Source organism: Hemiscyllium ocellatum, chromosome 21, assembly GCF_020745735.1.
Source record: "Hemiscyllium ocellatum isolate sHemOce1 chromosome 21, sHemOce1.pat.X.cur, whole genome shotgun sequence".
Taxonomy (NCBI): domain Eukaryota; kingdom Metazoa; phylum Chordata; class Chondrichthyes; order Orectolobiformes; family Hemiscylliidae; genus Hemiscyllium; species Hemiscyllium ocellatum.
In genome coordinates, this window is record NC_083421.1 from 3,428,622 (window position 1) to 3,448,319 (window position 19,698).

Below are 19,698 nucleotides of genomic sequence, written 5' to 3' on the forward strand. Positions count from 1 at the left end.
TTTATTGTGTGCGCCACCTATTCAATTCGCTGGCTCAAATATCTGTGTGTCTCGTAACGTCCCGGAATCGTCCAGAGCCTCCCATAGAGGGACTAAAGTCCCCGTGGGGAGTTCTTTTAAGATCCCGGACACGAGCCCCCAAATTTCTTATATGTGTACCCCTCTATTCTATAGGCGTGATCCCCTTTTTTGGAGCCAGTCAGTTTGTTTACCATTCGGCTGAGCAACTGACGCAATCCCAGGGCCCTGGGAGACACTCCGGAGACCAGCCCTTATACCCTAGCCCCTGACTGCACTGCTCTATAGGTATGTTCTCTTTAAAATCCTATCTGTCTCCCCTCTGTGAGACTCCGAAACTGAACAGATGTCTTTCAAGGCCTGACCTTCGCGTGGCAGACCTCCGCTCTTAACTACCGGTCTAAGGAAGACGTCTGTAAGAAGAACTCCCTGTAGGAGAGACCCGACCGGTCCAGAGACTGAACCTTATACCCTCCTCCCCCCCCCCCACCCCCCCCCCCCCCCCGTCTATTCTTACTCGTGGCAGATCGAAACAGTCCGAGACACAGAGATGAGGAAGCGAAAGTTTATTCAAACTTGCAAGCTTGGGTGCTCTCCCGAAGAGAGAGACCCCGAGGTGTTTTCAACAGCGATATTTATACATTATTTTTACATTATTTTTCCCGCTCATTCATGCAGTGTAAGAATTCTATTGGTTAAGGGGTTTCCCGCTTCCCTGTGCTAGCTTTTTGGTGATCTATATTTTTCTAATATTCTGTGAGCCTCTATTGTACTGCAGTCTCCTGTTTTTTTTACAGATTCATGGTTACCAGCTTACATAACAGCTTAGATTTTAAGAATAACAACTTACATCAGTTTATTGAAGGTTACGAGCTACCATGTGTTTGACATAACAGCTTCTCCAAGCTAACTTACATTCAGCCTCAACAGTTTGAATGCGTTTAGAGACAGTGGGTTTCTGCATGAAGTTTGTAGGTTTCGTGGGTTAGCAGTTGATCCTGGTCTGATCTTGCTTCAAATGATATGATTCCGTCAAAACTCACCAACAAGGGGTAACGAATTTTCTGTGTTAAACAGCAATTTCGAGAACCCCAGACGACGGGAATTAACGATGAATCAGCAGAATAATAAATGAATCAGCTGAAATCTGAACTCCGATTCTGGTGGAACTCAAAACAACAAACTTTCTATCGCAATGTTAACAATGCTGTAGAAATCTAACACGCTTTTCATTTCACCACCGAGCCGCGCTAGCCACACTTTTACTGTATTCAAAGTTGTGATTGTCATCGAGAACATATAAGAAATCTCCAGGGGAGTTCTTCAATGAGATCTTGTATTTACAGACAAAAAACCGTGACACTCAGAAAGCAATTTCTTGAACGATCCCGAAACTCAGGATCCGTGGCTCTTTATTCCTTTTCTTTTATTATATTTTTGTTAGCTTACCTGGATGCCCAACTGTGTTAGTCAGAATTATTTCACTCCAAGTATCCAATAAACCACTATCGCTCTACTTCTGCCAATAGGATTTTTCTGTTGTCACGATTATGTATTTTACTGCCACCTCTGCTGCAATGATCTTACAGCCCAGACTAACCTGTCATGATTAGATTTTTCGCTACCCCATCTACCACAATGTTTTCCTGTCCCAAGCTGATTAAATATTTAATGCCTTTTTTTTCTGCTACAAGTGTTTCAAGCAGACTGACGCTTCTAACTATCAATTAAATACTTAAAGTCAAGTCCTAAAGATTTATTGTCACGACTTGTCCCAATCTGCAATGATGATATTTAGCTGGCAAAGCTGACGGTAATAATTGTTATTATCTCAGCCTGTCACAGTAACCATTCAGCCCCAGTCTGACTCTGTTAACTGGTGGAGGAGAATTCCACTATGCTTATCCCATCCAGCAACAGTGGCCCCTTCCTGCCACAGTGACCTTTTGACTCGTATATTATTCCACAGACCTCTTGTAACAGCTCGACAGTAGCATCCATGCTTTTACTCTTCCCATGCTTTCTTGATCGGTATTTGCCAAATGGTGTTCAGACCTTCGATCAGATATCTGTTTGTCTTCGCCCCACTTTCCAGTACCTGGTCCTTATCCATGTGTGCTCCAGCTTCTCAAGTATTCGGCAAAATACTCCTGAAGTGTTTTGATGACTCATAGCTTTACCACACGTTCAGTGAGTTCCAATTATACAACACTCTCAGAATGAAAATGTTCTTCCTATATCTCCTCCGATTATCCTGCCTTTGCATTTAACGTCGATCTATGGTTGTAAGCACTTTCCATAAGAAATTTCTTCCTATAACACGTATCTATCCCCTTACTGTACACCTTCAACTCTTCCGCAATCACTCTTCTCCGGTCTCAGATCAAGAGCCTGAGCTAAGCTGATTTATCTTCCCCATGACGAGATTGTCGTGCGGGAAAAGTACAGCCGATCAGGCAGCATCTGAGGAGCAGGCGAACCGACGCTTCTGGCATAAGCCTGTCATCAGGAATTAGACGTGTAGGTGGGGGCGGAGAGATAAATGGGCGGCAGTTGGGGTTGGGTGGAAGGTAGCTGGAAAAGCGATAATTGGATGGGGGCGAGGAAGAAAGTGATAAGTCAGAGGGGGAAAAGATTAATAGGTCCGGAGGGTGGTGCCGAGTTGTATGCTTCGGACTGTAATAATGTGAGGGGAGGGGAATTGAGGAAGATGTTGAAATCCACATTTATCCCGTATGGTTGCAGGGTCCCAAGGCAGGATATGGAGTGTTTTTTTCCAAGCAGCGGGTGGTAACGGTTTGGTGGTGGCTTATGCCCGAAACGTCCATTGTTCTGTTCTGCAAACCACATTTCAGGGGAGATGTGAAATACCAAAGACTAAAAAAAGGACAACAAAACGTATAGAATCAGAGTTAATGGAATTAGACGCAATGCAGACAGAAACCATTTGGCCAAATAAGTCTGCTCTGAGCCGCCGAAGAGATTCACACTCCCTCACCCTATCTTTCTAAACCCGCATTATTGATCCTCCTATAAAAATAGAAATGAGTTCAAAAGCTCAGCGCGTCAGGCAACATCGTTGGAGAGAAATCAGAGTTAACATTGCGAATCAAAAGGTGTTCCAAGGAATGGCCTGTTGATCCCAAATGGTCATTCGGTTTCCGTGAGCTGTGATTCCTACTTTTGTCTTTGATTTTGTCTTTGATTATACAGTCCATTCAGGTTTTGTTTGCCAACTCCCTGAAGTGCTCATCTTTGGACAGTGAGAAGGAATTGGAACAGCCGGAAGAAACCCACACGGAAGAGAAGAGAAAAGGAGCGTGCAAATTCCACACAGTCAATCACATAAGTCTGGAATCGAATGCAGGTTTCTGGCCTGTTAGCCCTCCCAAGCTGCAAGCGCCCGTCCCGGATGCGAAATGAACCCAATCTCACGCAGTGACAGGCAGTGGTATTGCCCTGAAGTTCAATGCAAAAAGAAGCCTATGTATCAGTACTGGAAATCAATAATTGATTAACTATCCAAACTCTTTTTTTAAATCACTTGATCGACAGCCTTGTACGTCTTGTCGTCAAAAATTCACATCGGAATACTTCCAAAAGATATGAGGATTTCTGCCTCTCCAACCTTTGCATGCACTGAGTTCCAGATTTCAACCACCCGCCGTTTCAAAACGAATGTGGCGCATTCACTCAAATCTTTCCTCCTCTGTTCTTAAATCTATTACCCCGTGAGTGATCTCTCCATTATGGGTAAACTTTAGTTTCAGTCTACACGATCCGTATCTTTGATTATTTTGTATATCTCAATCATGTCTCCTCTCGATCTCTTCTGCTCTAAGTCTATCCAGTCTATCCAATCTCTCTTCATAACAGGAGCTCTTCTACTCAGACTATGTCCTGGTAAATCACCGCTGCATCATTTCCAGTGCTAATGTGATTGCAGAACTGCACACCATCGTCTAGATAGAGCCGAATGAGCAAGTGAAATAAATGATGCAATCCGAAGAAAGAGGTCGTTTTGAAAAAAAGTTTCTTTTCCTCAGTGCTGCCCTGTGTTCTTTTGCTGAGCCTGAATTCCAATAATATCTGATCCATGCCAGTAAAAGGTGCTACTTGAACACTGATCTCAAAACCACGGAATCGAAATGGATTGACTGCTCTGAAGGTCGCAATGGTATGATTGAGGCATGTTCACCGAGCAACAGTGAGAGCAGCCGCACAGACTGAACAGGGTTCAATTTGAAAATGATTGTAATGGAAATGGGAGGGGGAACTTAAAGGAGGTCAGTGATTGTGAGAGGGAGAGAAGTCTCCAAGAATGGATGAGTCTGAATTCTGACATTTATCTCAGAGAGATGTGTGACAGAGGGGTTTGATGAAAAAATCATAATGTCAGAGAAAGGTTTCATGTAAAATCAATTAATTCATTTCTGTGTTTCTTTGGCATGTGCCACAAGGAGTTAAAATGGGTAGAACATTAAATGCCTTAACTCGGATTCAATCGAGGTTCCTGCGGCCACAACGCACAACACTGAACATTATACGATCCCAACGCCATGCAGAGATGCGTGTTTGAAAAGAGCAGTAACTACAGTGACATAGAGCATGTTAGGAAGAATGCAGAGACACAACAGGACTATTTGGCGAGCAATAATAGACATGAGGGAACTCAGAATTGGCTGTATAGTCAAATTGGATATTTCAAGAGGCTGAGTAAGTTCCATCGAGAACTACATGTTGAAGAGTGAAGGTGATAGATTTTTACAAAACATCAAATTCTCAAGGGATACTGCAGGATATTGTTGAAATGTATGTTCCAACAGTAATGAGGTTTCACGATTGTTGCCACACGAGCTTCCACACACAAGGAAGTACCCATTTCTACAGTGGATCACATAATCCCAATTCCTCCACCCAGACTCAATGGTGCAGTTGCAAAGATCAAACGGGAAATTGGGATGGAAATGAGCACGTGAAGCTGCTGTGTCGCACCAGTGATGCGATCGGTGAGCACATGGTCCTTCTATGATGATACAGAGGCGCATGAAATTCCGAGGCTGGGAGTTCTCCTGGTCAAAGGCGGGGAGGAAGGGCATATTTATCTCCGGTTATTAGATTATTAAGATACAACAGCAGCATTAACCCGCACTGCCGATTGTCTCAGTGGAAGCGTGCTGCAGCCTTAAGCGAGAGGTCGATGTATTGCAAGCATTCAGTGCAATTTTCCTTAACAATGCACTGTTTTGTTATTTTGATAGATAAGAACTGTATTTTGATCACATCATCCTTTTGCTCCCAGCAAACACTCCAGTACAGCGTACATCAGTTTCATTCCAATACAGCCACATGTCATATTCTCACTCCCTCTGAGATGATTGGAATTGCCAATGTCATTCTCTGAGATGGAGCAACGTAGCATTGAGATGGTAGTGTAGTGAACAAAGAAGAACAAAGAACACAGAACATTTATAGCCCAGGAACAGGCCTTTTGGACCTCCCAGCCTGGGATGAACAAAATCAACTGTCTAATCCGACCACCCAATTCCTAAGCACCTGTTTCCATCTGCTCCCCATTTACTCACGCATCTATTAAGGCGCACCTTGAATGAAACGACCGTGCCTGCCTCTACTACCTCTGCTAGCAACGCGTTCCAGGCACCTACCACCCTCTGTGCTAAATACTTTCTACATCTATCTTCCTTAAACGTTTCACCTCTCAACTTGAATGTTAGACCTCTCATTATTGAATCCCTTACCTGGGGAAAAAGCATCTCTATACACCCGGTCTTTACCCTTCAAGGTTTTGTAGACCTCAATCAGGACCCTTCAATCTCTTTTTTTCTCACTGAAAACAATCATAAACTTCTTAACCTCTCTTCATAGCAAGCATCTTCCATACCAGCAACATCCTCGTAAACCTTCTCTGCACCCTTTCGTAAACGTCCACTTCAACTGGGTAACTTGACCACCAGAACTGTGCACAGTATTCCTAAACGCGGCCGAACCAAAATCTTGTACAATTTTTGCATGACCTGCCAGTTCTTACATTCAAAGCCCGGTCCTCTGACGACAAGCATGCCATTTGCTTTCTTGACAGCTCTATCGACCTGTGCCACCATCGTCATGGTACAAAGGGCCTGAACTTCCAGATCTCTCCGCTCATCAAATTTCTCCAAGGCTGTTCCGTTTACTGTGTCGTTGGATCTAGAATTCGGCTTCCCAAAATGCGTCACTTCGATTGAACTCCATCTGCCACTACTCCGCTCTACTCTCCCGTCTATCTATATTATTCTCTATTCTTTGACGACCCCTATGCTTTCTGCTACTCACCAATCTTCGTGTCAAATGCAAATGTAGTGGCGATATATTGGGCTAGCAACACTTGGAGACTGGAACATGGCAGCTGCTGGTATTTAAATCGATGAATAAAATCTGGAATAATAACCCCGATCAGAGGAACAGAGGCAAAAAGTTTTAATTTGCTGAAAGCCCATTCATTCTTGTCCCTTGGAAAGGGGAATTTGCCATCCTTAATGAGACCTGCCAACATATGACTCCAGACTCACAACAGTGCGTTTCAACGATAGAATCCCTCTGACTCAGTTCAAGGTGAATTAAGAATGAACAACAAATAATGTTTAGACCATGATAGCCACACTCCGTGGGAGAATAAAGAAGAATAAAAATAATACATGGATGACGGGGAAAATTGGGAGTCATCTCTGCGTGGTCTCAAATTTAACTGATTATCCAATCTAAATAGACACATAGATACACACATCGCCATGATGTCAGGTCCATAGGGGAACTTCGGGAAAGGATTCAATTACCCGCTGAAGTGTAAACCTACGTGCCCAGGCACAATGTGGACAGGTCATTCACCACTCCCATATGTGAGAAGGGATCACTCGGGAGGCCAACTGGCAGAGTCACCAGCATGTTGACAAATGACATCAGGGGTCCGATTGTGCTGTTATTGCAGGTGTTCATCACATCCAGCAATGAACCATGTTTGGACGCTTGTTTCCAGTGGAGTTCCATTGTTTCGTGACGGAGAACAACGATTCAGACTTAGTTGTAGGAGTCATGATTTAGAAGTTTGCAGAGGATGCAACAATTGGTCGTGTATTTGACTATGATGAATAATGTCAGGGCCTGCAGAGATGTATCAATCAGGTGGAAAATAAAACCGGCGAATGGAATTGAATCCAGACCAAGTAGTGGTAACGAATTTGGGGAGTTGAAGCAATAACAGTGAGGATCCTGAGTGTGAACAGAACAAACAGGAACAAAGGGATCTTGGAGTGGATATTCACAGATCACTGAAGATTTTTGGACAGGGAGCTCAGATGGTCGAGAGTATTTTTGGATATTTTCTGTTGTTGACCCTCGGTTGTGGGTGATATTCGATATTTAGCAACCGCCAGTTTAGGAAACAACTAAAAGAATGAGCACAAGTCTGGTCAATGCAATAATTAACATTTTAAAATTTGTAAGACAAAGGATGGAGGGCTGAAGTATACCACTTTGACGATCAAGACAGCTTTATCTCTCAATGGATTTACCACTGATACATCTTCAAGTCATGCCGGTATGTGCCTTGGCGGGTAACTTGCAAATGGCCGCGCTTCAGTGCATCTTCAACCTTGTCCTTATAGTCAGCACAGTTTTTGAGCTTTGAATGTTTGTTCAACACAGCCTGGATGACTTACTCCACCGCATCTTGGAGGTGGTGCACCCTACTGCAATCGTGCATTAGCAGTGAGGGTAATAAACATTCAGGTGTTGAACGTGGTACAGTTAAGTGACTGCATTGTCGTGGATGATGTCCAGTTCCTTCAGTGGTATTGAAGCTTCACACATCCAGGCAAATGAAGCGAGTTCTGTTACACATCTAATTTGTGCCTAACAAATGATGCAGACTTCACGGAAACATGAGTTGTGTTAATTATCAACAAGAGTCGACTGACGGACATTTTTTTGTAGTCAACGTCTTTATTTGGGCGGTCAGGTAACATTTCTCCTAAATATTAGCTCCGAGGGCGATTACACGGAGGACTTCAGTTACAACGAAGTCATTGACTGTCAATAGAAATATGATTAGATTCTCATTTGTCAAAGTTATCATTACTGTATTTGGTCCATGTGTGTACTAATCCGATTCCAATCGCTATCTGATTTCAAGTTCCAGTTCCCGTGCTGTAAGGGACAGCGGAGATTTACGAGGATGTTGTCAACTTTGGATAAAATGGAGCTTCGTGGAATGTTTGGTCAGGCTTGGATTATTCTCCTTGAAACAAAATCGTGGGATCTTGACAGGGTAGATATAGGCAGGTGGTTTGGCCTATGCTCTGATGAGAGCACCAGAGGACATAATCTCAGAATGAGATATCACCCTTTTAATTCAGAAATGAAGAGTAATTTCCATGCTCAGAGAATCTGTGGCTTTTTCTTTTTGGCAACCGAAGTAGAGGCGAAGTTGTTGGGTATTTTCAAACTGTGTCAGGTATTTAATCAGAAAGATGATGAAGTTTGTCCAGGTAAGTGAGCAGAATGTAGTTGAAGATTATCAGATCAACCATGATTTCGTTGTATGGTGGGGCAGACTCTGTGGGCTGAATGGCATGCACCCATTTTGTGTAACATTTGATCTAACGCTAAATTTTATTCAAAAGTTGAAAATTGTGAGTGGATGGGATGAAGTGATAGAAAAGGTTTATCAAACAGATCAGGAACGAAGCTCATAAGTTCATGAAGAAGAAATGTGCTGTGACCTGGGGGCAACAAATGACACTCTGCACAGCACAGGTGGCTGTTTACAGTAGCTGTGATTGCTGAAGAAAATTGGCCGACCTTGTACAGTTAGCAAGTCAGTCATCACGCTGCATGTGGAAGAAAGAAAGGTTCAGTTCATTGGAGCAGTTTGCTGCGGTTCCAATTCCGAGTGACTGTTTGAAATACTGATCAAATCATTGTGTGGACTGTTAGGTTAAAATAATCATGAGCAATCCCATTGGATAAACTTGTGCTCCAGATCACTTGTTAGTTATTTCTCTTTCTGTGCTCCAGATCACTTGTTGGTTATTTCTCTTTCTGTCGATGTAAATTCATAGAAAGACAAGATGGAAAGAGGTGCATAAAGAAAAAAATGTGTTCCCTCTAATTACACCAATTTAATTTACAACCGAATAGAACATCTGCTCTCTTTTTTTATTTCAACTTTTATGTGGTGTTGATTATTCGTGAATCTCCCGTACAGTGAAGCGCAAGAACAAAATTCTCAATCCAGTGTATACCAGAGGTGTGAGATGCAATGTAAAAATGCAGCAGTGGTTTGTGGAATTAGCAACCAAAATGTGACTCGAACCCGTGAATGCGGAGCACGGTGGTATAATAATCCATCACCGTAATCTCTCGGTCTCCTCAGCACGTTTTGGAAATGGGTGACATGTGACCTCATCAAGGTAACATGTGTTGAAAGTCGTGGTTGAGAAATGTCTTGAGCTAAATTGAATCCAAACCATTGTGTTTCTGCTTTCACCAGAATTACAATAATAGCAAAATCCAAGAAATAGCCATGCTCAGAATGAAACAGTGAGCAATAATTCCCCGTCATATTCACACCCACATTTTGCCTTCACTCATAATTTCTTCAGTGACGTTCTCTCTCACATGAAGAAGTAGCTATGGCGAGTGATATAACGCGATGTTGTGGTTCAATAGCCGTTCTCATATGGCTTAACTGAATTACGTTAAACCACACGAAAAGTTTTTTGTTCGTTTCATTTTATTAAGTAAACTGAAAGTCACACTGTTCATTGTAATAATCGGAATGAATTAGATTTATCTCATTGGAACGATTGATGATATTTGCGAATTTGTTCCGAATTAATTTCAGCTGAAAGAAAATACTGCCATTTATGCTGATCAACTCCAACAGCTTGTTAAAATGCTGTTTCGATCCCCGCTATATTGATGTTCAAAACACAACTGCGGTGTGGGAATGTGCTGAATATTTAAAGTGTCTGTGCTATCATGATCATGTTCTCCTCCCGCGCAGAAAATCGCAAGCGGTTCGAATGTTGCTTTGTTTTCCAGGCAAGTTGAGTTTTTACTGGAACGGAATGGAGACTTTTATTTCATCGCTGTTGTGAAACCAAGTCCTGCGGTGACTCGATTCCTCATTGTTTGGTTTTCTGGCCAATGGGAAAATCGTTCCAAAGAATTTCGATGTCATATGTTTTTGCATTTCTCCCACTTCCTTCATTTCCGTTCAGGAGACACCGGAAGGTAAAGGTAATCTAATCGAGACTGTGATTGGTGAAATTCACTTTTTATGGCCCATTCTTATTATGTTCTTTCTTTCTCTCTTTTCAGCTTTGTCTGGGAAGTGGTGGTGCACTAAGGCTGCAGTACGTTTGAAAGAGTAGTTTGGAGTTGTCCTGTTGTTAGTTGTGAGATTACTTTATGCCTCATGCCCTCGGACTGTCTCACATTTAGCATTCATGCTTCGCTGTGTCTGAACATGCATTTGGTTTGCCAGTTTTGTTTGTGTTCCGTGTTAAGTGCTTTCTGTTTTGCGATTCAGTCAGTACATTACGAATTAACAGGCTCTCTGAAGTAATTTCCAGCTGCAAATGTCGTCAATTGAGGATCTGGGAAAATTTCATGGAATATTGCCTCTCAGAGCAAAAGTAAGGAAGTCGTTCGTTTCGGCAGTGTTTCACAATCCTACCTTTCCCGTGAGCAGTCGAACAGACTGAATGATTGTGCCACAGTCTGCGATGCTAAAAAGTAATCCTTTAAAGCAGGTGTAATAAGCAACACAACGTTATTGGGTTACATCGCGGGAACAGATACTTCGGTGTATCACGTCCATGCTCACCGCACAGCCAAAATTAAACACGTCCCATTCCCCAGCATTTGACCTCAATCCCTTTATACCCATCCTATCCAGAAACTCATCCGGTTACCTTTGCAATTTTCTGAGCGTAATAGCCTCCACCGCATTCGCTGCTAGCTCAATTCACACACGCACAACCTTCTGTGTGGGAAATGTGCCTAAGGTACTTTGTCAATTTCAGCCAACTCACCTTAAATCTATGCTCTCGAGTTTTCAACTTGCCGCAGCTTGGGTAAAACACGAAAGGACTCAGTTTACAACCCTTCCATAAGATCATATCGCAGCTGTTACGCTGCAGGGAAAGTTGTCCCAGCCTATTCCACCTCGCCCAACGGTCCAGGCATTAACGACATCCTTGACTTTATTTTGTCATCAATTTCACGTGTATTTTTAAACGTTTTCAAGATATCAATTCCGCTGTACAACAACGAGCTGTTGGAAACTGAAAGATAAAACGTAGAATGGCGTCAACTTTCAGTGCTTGACACCACTGAGCTGCCCCAAGGGCGACTGCAGCTTGTTTCTGTAGTGTAGTGGTCATCACATTCGCCTTACACGTGTAAGGTCCCCAGTTCGAAACTGGGCAGAAACTGCTTAGTTCTTCAATTGCAGCACTTTACATGGACAAAAATGGAGCTATCTTGCTTGCCTTCCCTTCTGCAAACCTGCCTTCGAATTTGCTTTAACAAATCTGCTCTCGTAGTACAATGTAATGTAATGCAATTCCACTTAATTACTGCGCAAAGCATTGTAAAGTTTTTCTCCAAACTGGGTCTGATCATAAGTCATTCTGTTTGAGAGTATAGTTACCGCGTTCTGATCCTTGCAGTACCGCATTTGCATTCCTTGCGTAGGCGACCGGTTCAAAGACAGGGAAGAAGCTGATGCGCTGGTGTCACAATGCACCACGGATTCCTGAACTGGTCTGTCTGTCAAATGTAACCCAAAGTTGTCTCTGAAAGATCTCATTTGGAAGCTGTCTGACGTTATTCAACGTGCGAGAATTGGCGCCAGAGATCCTGAATCATGTTTTGGAGCAGTTCGCACGTTAGTGGATCATTCAATCAGCAACAGGAATGAAACAAATTATACTCTCAGAGGAACGTCTGGACCTGTGCTTTCATAGCAAGCAAGTACTAAGGTGAGACCCGAGATCTAAGCCATGTTGGAACTGAAACGGAGGAAACGACAGAGAGTCTGCAGAATGACATTGCACTCATTTGGTTTTCTTTAAATCAATGACGACAAGGAAAATGTAAAAGGGGAGGACGAGTGAGGAAGTGAGGCAGTTGCAGCTCTGGTGAACCTCCTTCTTTGTGATTCACTCTGCAACAAGAGACGTGAAGGTGAATCAGGCGTGAGAGCTCTTCACATCGAGAACAAAAAGCACTCAAGGGCAGTTAGCACCTCTTCCGGAGTGCGGTTGGGGTGAGGTGCTAACAGAACCTTTTGACTTCTGTACCTCCGGTTTTAGGGTAGAGAACATTCTTTGGGACTCTTATTCTGCGAAACAGACACAGTGACTGAAACTATGCTGCACGGTATGATGCGGAACACGGCCTGCTCAGCTTTGTGCATTTTCCCTGTAGTCCAGCGTGTTTCGTGTTGCGTGTAAACGTGAAAGTTTTCCTGTTTCGAGCAATGGGTGAAATCATTTAGCAAAGCAGGATTCGAAATTGCAGTAAAGTCAAGCAGCTCATGGTTATTTGAACAATCCTTAAACTAACATATGCTCACGCACTCACAGATACATTTGTAGCTGAAAAAGTCTGAGAAGATACACTCAAGTTACCATTGATTTATTTTTTTTGTCTGGATTGATAGGCTATCATTATCTGCTGCGAAATTCATATTGTAGCCGAGCACATGCCAGTAGCTGTGCGAGTCGGAGAGGGATCATGGAACCCTTTTCATGTGACTTTGCATCTGTTGGTTTGAATCCCGCCACTGCCATTTATGCCGATCAACTCCAACAGCTTGTTAAAATGCTGTTTCGATCCCCGCTATATTGATGTTTAAAACAAAACTGCGGCGTGGGAATGTGCTGAATATTTAAAGTGTCTGTGCTATCATGATCATGTTCTCCTCCCGCGCAGAAAATTGCAAGCAGCTCGAATGTTGCTTTGTTTTCCAGGCAAGTTGGGTTTTTACTGGAACGGAATGGAGACTTTTATTTCATCGCTGTTGTGATACAAAGTCCTGCGGTGACTCGATTCGTCGTTGTTTGGTTTTCTGGCCAATGGGAAAATCGTTCCCAAGAATTTCGATGTCATATGTTTTTGCATTTCTCCCATTTCCTTCATTTCCGTCCAGGAGACATCGTAAGGGAAAGGTAATCTAATCGAGACTGTGATTGGTGAAATTCACTTTTTATGGCCCATTCTTATTATGTTCTTTCTTTCTCTCTTTTCAGCTTTGTCTGGGAAGTGGTGGTGCACTAAGGCTGCAGTATGTTTGAAAGAGTAGTTTGGAATTGTCCTGTTGTTAGTTGTGAGATTACTTTATGCCTCATGCCCTCGGACTGTCTCACATTTAGCATTCATGCTTCGCTGTGTCTGAACATGCATTTGGTTTGCCAGTTTTGTTTGTATTCCTTGTTAAATGCTTTCTATTTGGCGATTCGCTCAGTACATTACGAATTAACAGGCTTTCTGAAGTAATTTCCAGCTGCCAAAATCTTCAATTGAGGATCTGGAAAAATTTCTCAGAATATTGCCATTCAGAGCAAAAGTAAGAAAGCTGTTTGTTTCGGCAGTGTTTCACAATCCTACCTTTCCCGTGAGCAGTCGAACAGACTGAAAGATTGTGCCACAGACTGCGATGCTAAAAAGTGATCCTTTAAAGCAGGTGTAATAAGCAACACAACGTTATTGGGTTACACCGCGTGAGAACAGATACTTTGGTGTATCACACAGCGAAGCATGAATGCTAAATGTGAGACAGTCCGAGGGCATGAGGCATAATGTAATCTCACAACTAACAACAGGACAATTCCAAACTACTCTTTCAAACATACTGCAGCCTTAGTGCACCACCACTTCCCAGACAAAACTGAAAAGAGAGAAAGAAAGAACATCGCCAAAATTAAACATGTGCCTTTCCCAGCATTTGGCCTCCATCCGTCAAAACCCATTCTATCCAGAAACTTATCCGGTTACCTTTGCAATTTTCTGAGCGTAATAGCCTCGTCCACATTCGCGGGTAGCTCATTCCACACATGCACAACCTTCTGTGTGGGAAATGTGCCTCAGGTATTTTGTCAATTTCAGCCAAATCACCATAAACCAATGCTCTCGAGTTTTCAACTCGCCCCAGCTTGGGTAAAACACGAAAATACTCAGTTCACAACCCTTCCATAAGATCATATCGCAGCAGTTACGCTGCAGGGAAAGTTGTCACAGCCTATTCCACCTCGCCCTACGCTCCAAACATTAACGATATCCTTGTCTGTATTTTGTCATCAATTTCACGTGTCTTTTTTTTAAGTTTTCAAGATGTCAATTTCGCTGTACAACAACGAGCTGTTGGAAACTGAAAGATAAAACGTAGAATGGCTTCAACTTTCAGTGCTGGACACCACTGAGCCGCGACACGGGCGGCCGTGGCTTGTTTTAGTAAAGTAGTGGTCATCACATTCGCCTTACACGCGAAAGGTCCCCAACTCGAAACTGGGCAGAAACTGCTTTGTTCTTCAATTGCAGCACTTTACATGGACAAAAATGGAGCCTTCTTGCTTGCTTTCCCATCTGCAAACCTGCCTTCGAATTTGCTTTAACAAATCTGCTCCTGTTGTGAAATGTAATGTAATGCAATTCCATTTAATTACTGTGCAAAGTATTGTAAAGTTTTTCTCCAACCTTGGTCTGATCATAAGTCATTCTGTTTGAGAGTATAGTTACCACGTTCTGATCCTAACATAACAAGCAGTGCCGCATTTGCTTTCCTTGCGCAGACTTGACCAGGTGCTGAAGCTCAGAGTCGAAAGTGTAGTGCTAGAAAAGCACGGCAGGTCAGACAGTATCTGAAGAGCTGAAGAAGCAATGTTTCTGGCACTAACTACTGCCATTCCATTGCTACCTGATGGGTGGAGGAAGAATGACTCATATTCCACCTTCGGACCATGCAACCACACGGGATTAATGTGTACTTGAACAGCTTCCTAATTTCACTTCATTCTACATTATACCAGTCGCAATCTTCCAACTAGGCACTGCTCTCTTGACCCGCCGATGAAACAACCCTCTGAACTATCACCTTCTTCCTCACTTTCATCCACCTGTCGCTTTCCCAGATACTTTACCAACAGAATTACCCTCCCACTTATAACTCAACCCCGACCTACAAGCCTCATTCCTGATGAAGGGCTCATGCCTGGAACGTCGATTCTCCTGCTCCATGGATGCTGCCTGACATGCTGGGCTTTTGAAGCACTATACTATCGCCACTGCAAAGATAGATGAGCTCGGCTGGGACTCTTTATCTGACAGTGGGAAAAGCTGGGATAGGAACTGATTAACGTGCACAGAGAAAGGATAGATATATGTGATAGAAATAAACTTCTTACGGGAAGGGTTAATAACCAGGGATATAGCAAGAGAGATGATATTCAGAGAAGTTTTAGGAAGAATGCTTACAACCTCAGAGTGTTGTATGTCTGGAACGCACTGTTTGAACGTGTGATAAAGCTAAGAGTCAACAGAACATTTCCGGAGTATTTAGCCGAACACTTGAGGAGCTAGCCCTTAATGACGAGGTGCTGGAAAGTGGGGCAAGGACAAACAAATGTTCGATGAAAGACTTGAAACCGTATTTTTGGGTGCAGCACAATGGAGGCTAGTGCAGCTCTGTGGCGAAGTGAAAGATGCTTTAGACTTCCACTGTGTTATTAAGATTGTGATTCAAATTGTGTTTGTTTGAGTCCCGCCATATTCGGAGTTTAGAACATAGAACATAGAACAATGCAGTACAAAATAGGCCCTTCGCCCCTCGATGTTGCGCCGACCTGTGAATTATTCTCACTTCGTCTCCCTACATTATCCCAAAATCATCCATGTGCTTATCAATTTCTTTCACATTTCAGCTGAATCAGTGATTGTTCTACTGATTCATCGTCAATTCCAGTCATCTGGCGTTCTCGTCCCTGCTACTGACCAGAGGAGATTCCTCACCTTCTTGGTGGTGAGCTTTGAGGGAATCATATCCTTTGAAACATGATCAGACCAGAATCGGCTGCTCATTCACAAAGGGTAAAAAATGAGGTCTGCAGATGCTGGAGATCACAGTTGAAAATGTGTTGCTGGTTAAAGCACAGCAGGTCAGGCAGCATCCAAGGAATAGGAAATTCGACGTTTCGGGCATAAGCCCTTCATCAGGAATCATTCCTTGGATGCTGCCTGACCTGCTGTGCTTTAACCAGCAACACATTTTCAACTGGTCATTCACAAAACCCACTGCAAAAGCTCACTGTCTCTAAACACATTTCCCACCCATATTTGCACAGAGTTTGTCGGTTTATTCAGCGTATTTTTCCCATTGGGTGACAGGTTGATGTGGATGGGTTGGGGAAAGATATTGATGTGTTTGGTCAGCCATAAATATATCAAATGACGGGGTAGCGCCGGTGGTTGAAATTATCTCCCCTTGTTTCTCTCTCTGTCTCTGCTGTTTCTGAGAGAGGAAATTAAACAATAACATGATGAGGACACTGTGAATGTACACTGTGAATATCAAGGACCTCCCCTTTATCCCATTGCTCTCACAGCTGGAATACACAACTCCTGTTGCAGCTTTAGATCAGACAGTGGAGGATTCTCCCAGGCGCTCTGTCTGACTGCATGCTCCTTCACACAGTTTTCCAACTGGACACATGGAGCAAACGGCCGTGTGGATATTGGGGATTCAGGGGCAGATATCCCCTTTGCTGAGCTAGAGTTGTGGCCACGTTAAGAAACATGAATTTAAGCGATTCTGTATCTTATTATGCATTCTTATCATTTTACAATTTAAACTGAAACTCAATTTACTCTTGTTTAACATTCTTATATCTTTAGTATTCATGAAAACTGTGTAACGTCCTCGGATGTAGGAATGGTGAAGATTGATGATGAGTGCAGTATGTTTCATGTTGTCTGTATGAACTTTCAGGAGAAAGTTAGTGAAGTATCTTTAAATCAAATTCTGTGCCGAATTGAAGCCGACCGAATAAAAAGCCCTGTGACAGTGATAATGTAACATTGTCTGTAAACAGGACAGTGACAAACGGAAATGCAGCTTTCAAACAAGTCTAATTTGCACGACATTTTTCTGTGTCCATTTCCTGAACCTGGTGCTCCAATAGTTACAGGTCAGTTCCTCCTCCTATGCCTTAACTTTAATTTCAGAATTACAACAAAAGTAGAACAGGTTGGTCGAAAGTCCCAGAGGTACGAAGAGCGCACGTTACTGGTGTCACTCTGCTGCTCCTGTGCAGCAATTCATCATCACTTAACAGCGTGTGAAATACTGCCGCTGTAATTTCAATTATAATCTGAAGCTGCTTTTCCTGATGTTGATCAGGGATCATTGGAGCACCAAACTGAAGTGCATTTGAAACATAACGTCGAATAAAGCAGCATTTATTGTAAACCTTCAGCTTCTGATTTGTGGGACTGTTCTGTATTTGGAAAATGTGTCAACTATCAGCCGGAAAGCTGTCCATATTCCCCTGGCGATTGTCTATCTGTGAATCGAGAAACAGGGAATGTTTTAGCATGATGACATTTTTCTATTCTTTGACCCTCCACTGTATTCCATTCTTGGAAAGTCTGTTAAACTCCTTTCACATTATCCCATTTGCTGCAAACTCACACAGTTCATTAAACTGTTCGAAATGAATTAGGTTTATCTCTTTGGGTAGATTGAATGTTGTCAGTGAATCTGGTAAAATCATAACAAATAACTTCGTAGTTGTGCAGAACAGAGCGTTCAAACAGGAATAAGGAGGAGTCTTTTTGTTGTGTTTTTCGTGGGGAGATCAGTGAGTATTAAGTGGACTCAGTTCCGTTCCTGGTCATTGTAATCAAATGCTCAAGGCAACCGATGGCAATAATGGTGATGCTTGACATCAACAGGGCCATTCCTACTCACTAGAGTCACCATGTATTACAGATCAGGTGAGTGGGAGAGATTATGATCCTTATGGAAACCTGAGACAGTGCGACAATTAATCTCACAATGTTAGTCTCACGCTATACCATAAACCAGTTAGCCAGCGGAGTGAGCTAACTGGCTTCCGTTTACTGCAAAGCTATAACAAACAGATGAGTATATTAACATTTTGTAGTAATTCACGTAGAATCAACCGTGAAGCTTTCAACACCACCAGCTCTTCTTATACTAAACTTCTTCATTTGCAGATGTTATACAATTTCTTTCCAATGAACGCTAAAGAATTCGTGAGTGTGCCACTTTTGCATCCCCATCCAGGCAGCCCAGAATCCCTGTCCTTGTTAAATTCGCTTCTTGTGTGTCTGCACGTGGTTTTTCAAATATTCTGGAATCAGCTTCTAATTTGTTTTCTTTGGGAATAATCATCTCCGATTTCAATAACTATCAGAATAAAAAGTACCTGCTGTAAACTTCTTTGTAGTCCCTCGCCGGTTTTGAAGTTCTAACCTTGAGTTATACATTCACCTCAGCGATAGAATTTCCTCCTATTTACACTTACCAACCTCACATAAGCTGAAAAACCTCCATTCGTACGAAACTCAGTCATTCCTGATTTGTTCCGCTTATTCTACATCTATTCCACCATGCCATTCAACTCCTTAATTTCTTTTCTCATTGCTTTATCTCCCAGTAAATCTCATTTCTGTCGTCTCGAACGATTTTGCAATAAGGGAACTCTCACCATATTCTTCCTAACCATATTCCAACCTCAACCCCCGTGTATATCATCATGTCTTTATATCCCAGTAAGTTTCGTCCTGAGAAATGATGTCAGGTCTAATTCAACTCATGAAAACTTACCACTATACTTTGCAATCTCATTGCCGGTACAGGAAAGGTGTGAGCTATTTCACTTACAGCTGAATCGGTTGGCTGCAGCAACATTGGGTCAAATCGCAGTTACATATGTGAAAGTTGTGCTCATTTTAGTTTCTTCTCAATGTATGCTGAAGTAACACAGTGAGGAATCAATTAATATTATAAAGACATACATAAGGGGGCGTCTTAAATGTGAGGTTATGAAATCAGGGTAGTTTCGATTAACATAGACCAGAGATTGTTCAAATCTCAGGCTCATGAGATTGACAGAGGGCGATGTTGAGCGAAATAGACTGTCTTGGCAAATACCAGTGTGATGAAGTTGTGGGTGTAATGTACCTAAAAAGGTGCTGAAATGTCTGGCGAGCACAAGGAGTCCAGAACAAAGTAACAACATAACATTTGGTCGAAACAACTAACAGCTTTGTTACATTGATAAAAAAACAAATTCACATTCGCCTAATCAGTTTAAATTATGCCCCAATCAAGTTTGAATGTGGTATTTTAACAATGTTAAAATCAGTGAAACGAGCCGATGATTTATGTAACAAATATCAGACATGTTGAACAGTTACCCAGAGTGGCAAAGAATAGCAAAGAGAGCAGCTAAAAGTCCAACAGATGTCGGATGCTAGTACGATCTCCGAGAGGTGACTATCTGGAGAAAGAGATTGCATAGAAAAAAGCATCGACACCTACCTGGAGAGAAAATCTACAGAGAAAGATACAACGAGAACATTCGACAACTG

At 42.6% G+C, this 19,698-nt stretch overlaps 1 non-coding gene across 1 annotated transcript; it reads left to right on the forward strand.

Moving 5' to 3' along the window:
* The first annotated feature begins 11,443 nt into the window (after nt 1-11,443).
* trnav-uac (transfer RNA valine (anticodon UAC)) lies at nt 11,444-11,516 on the forward strand. The gene has a single exon. It is a non-coding gene; the product is annotated as a tRNA-Val (tRNA).
* The last annotated feature ends 8,182 nt before the right edge of the window (nt 11,517-19,698 follow it).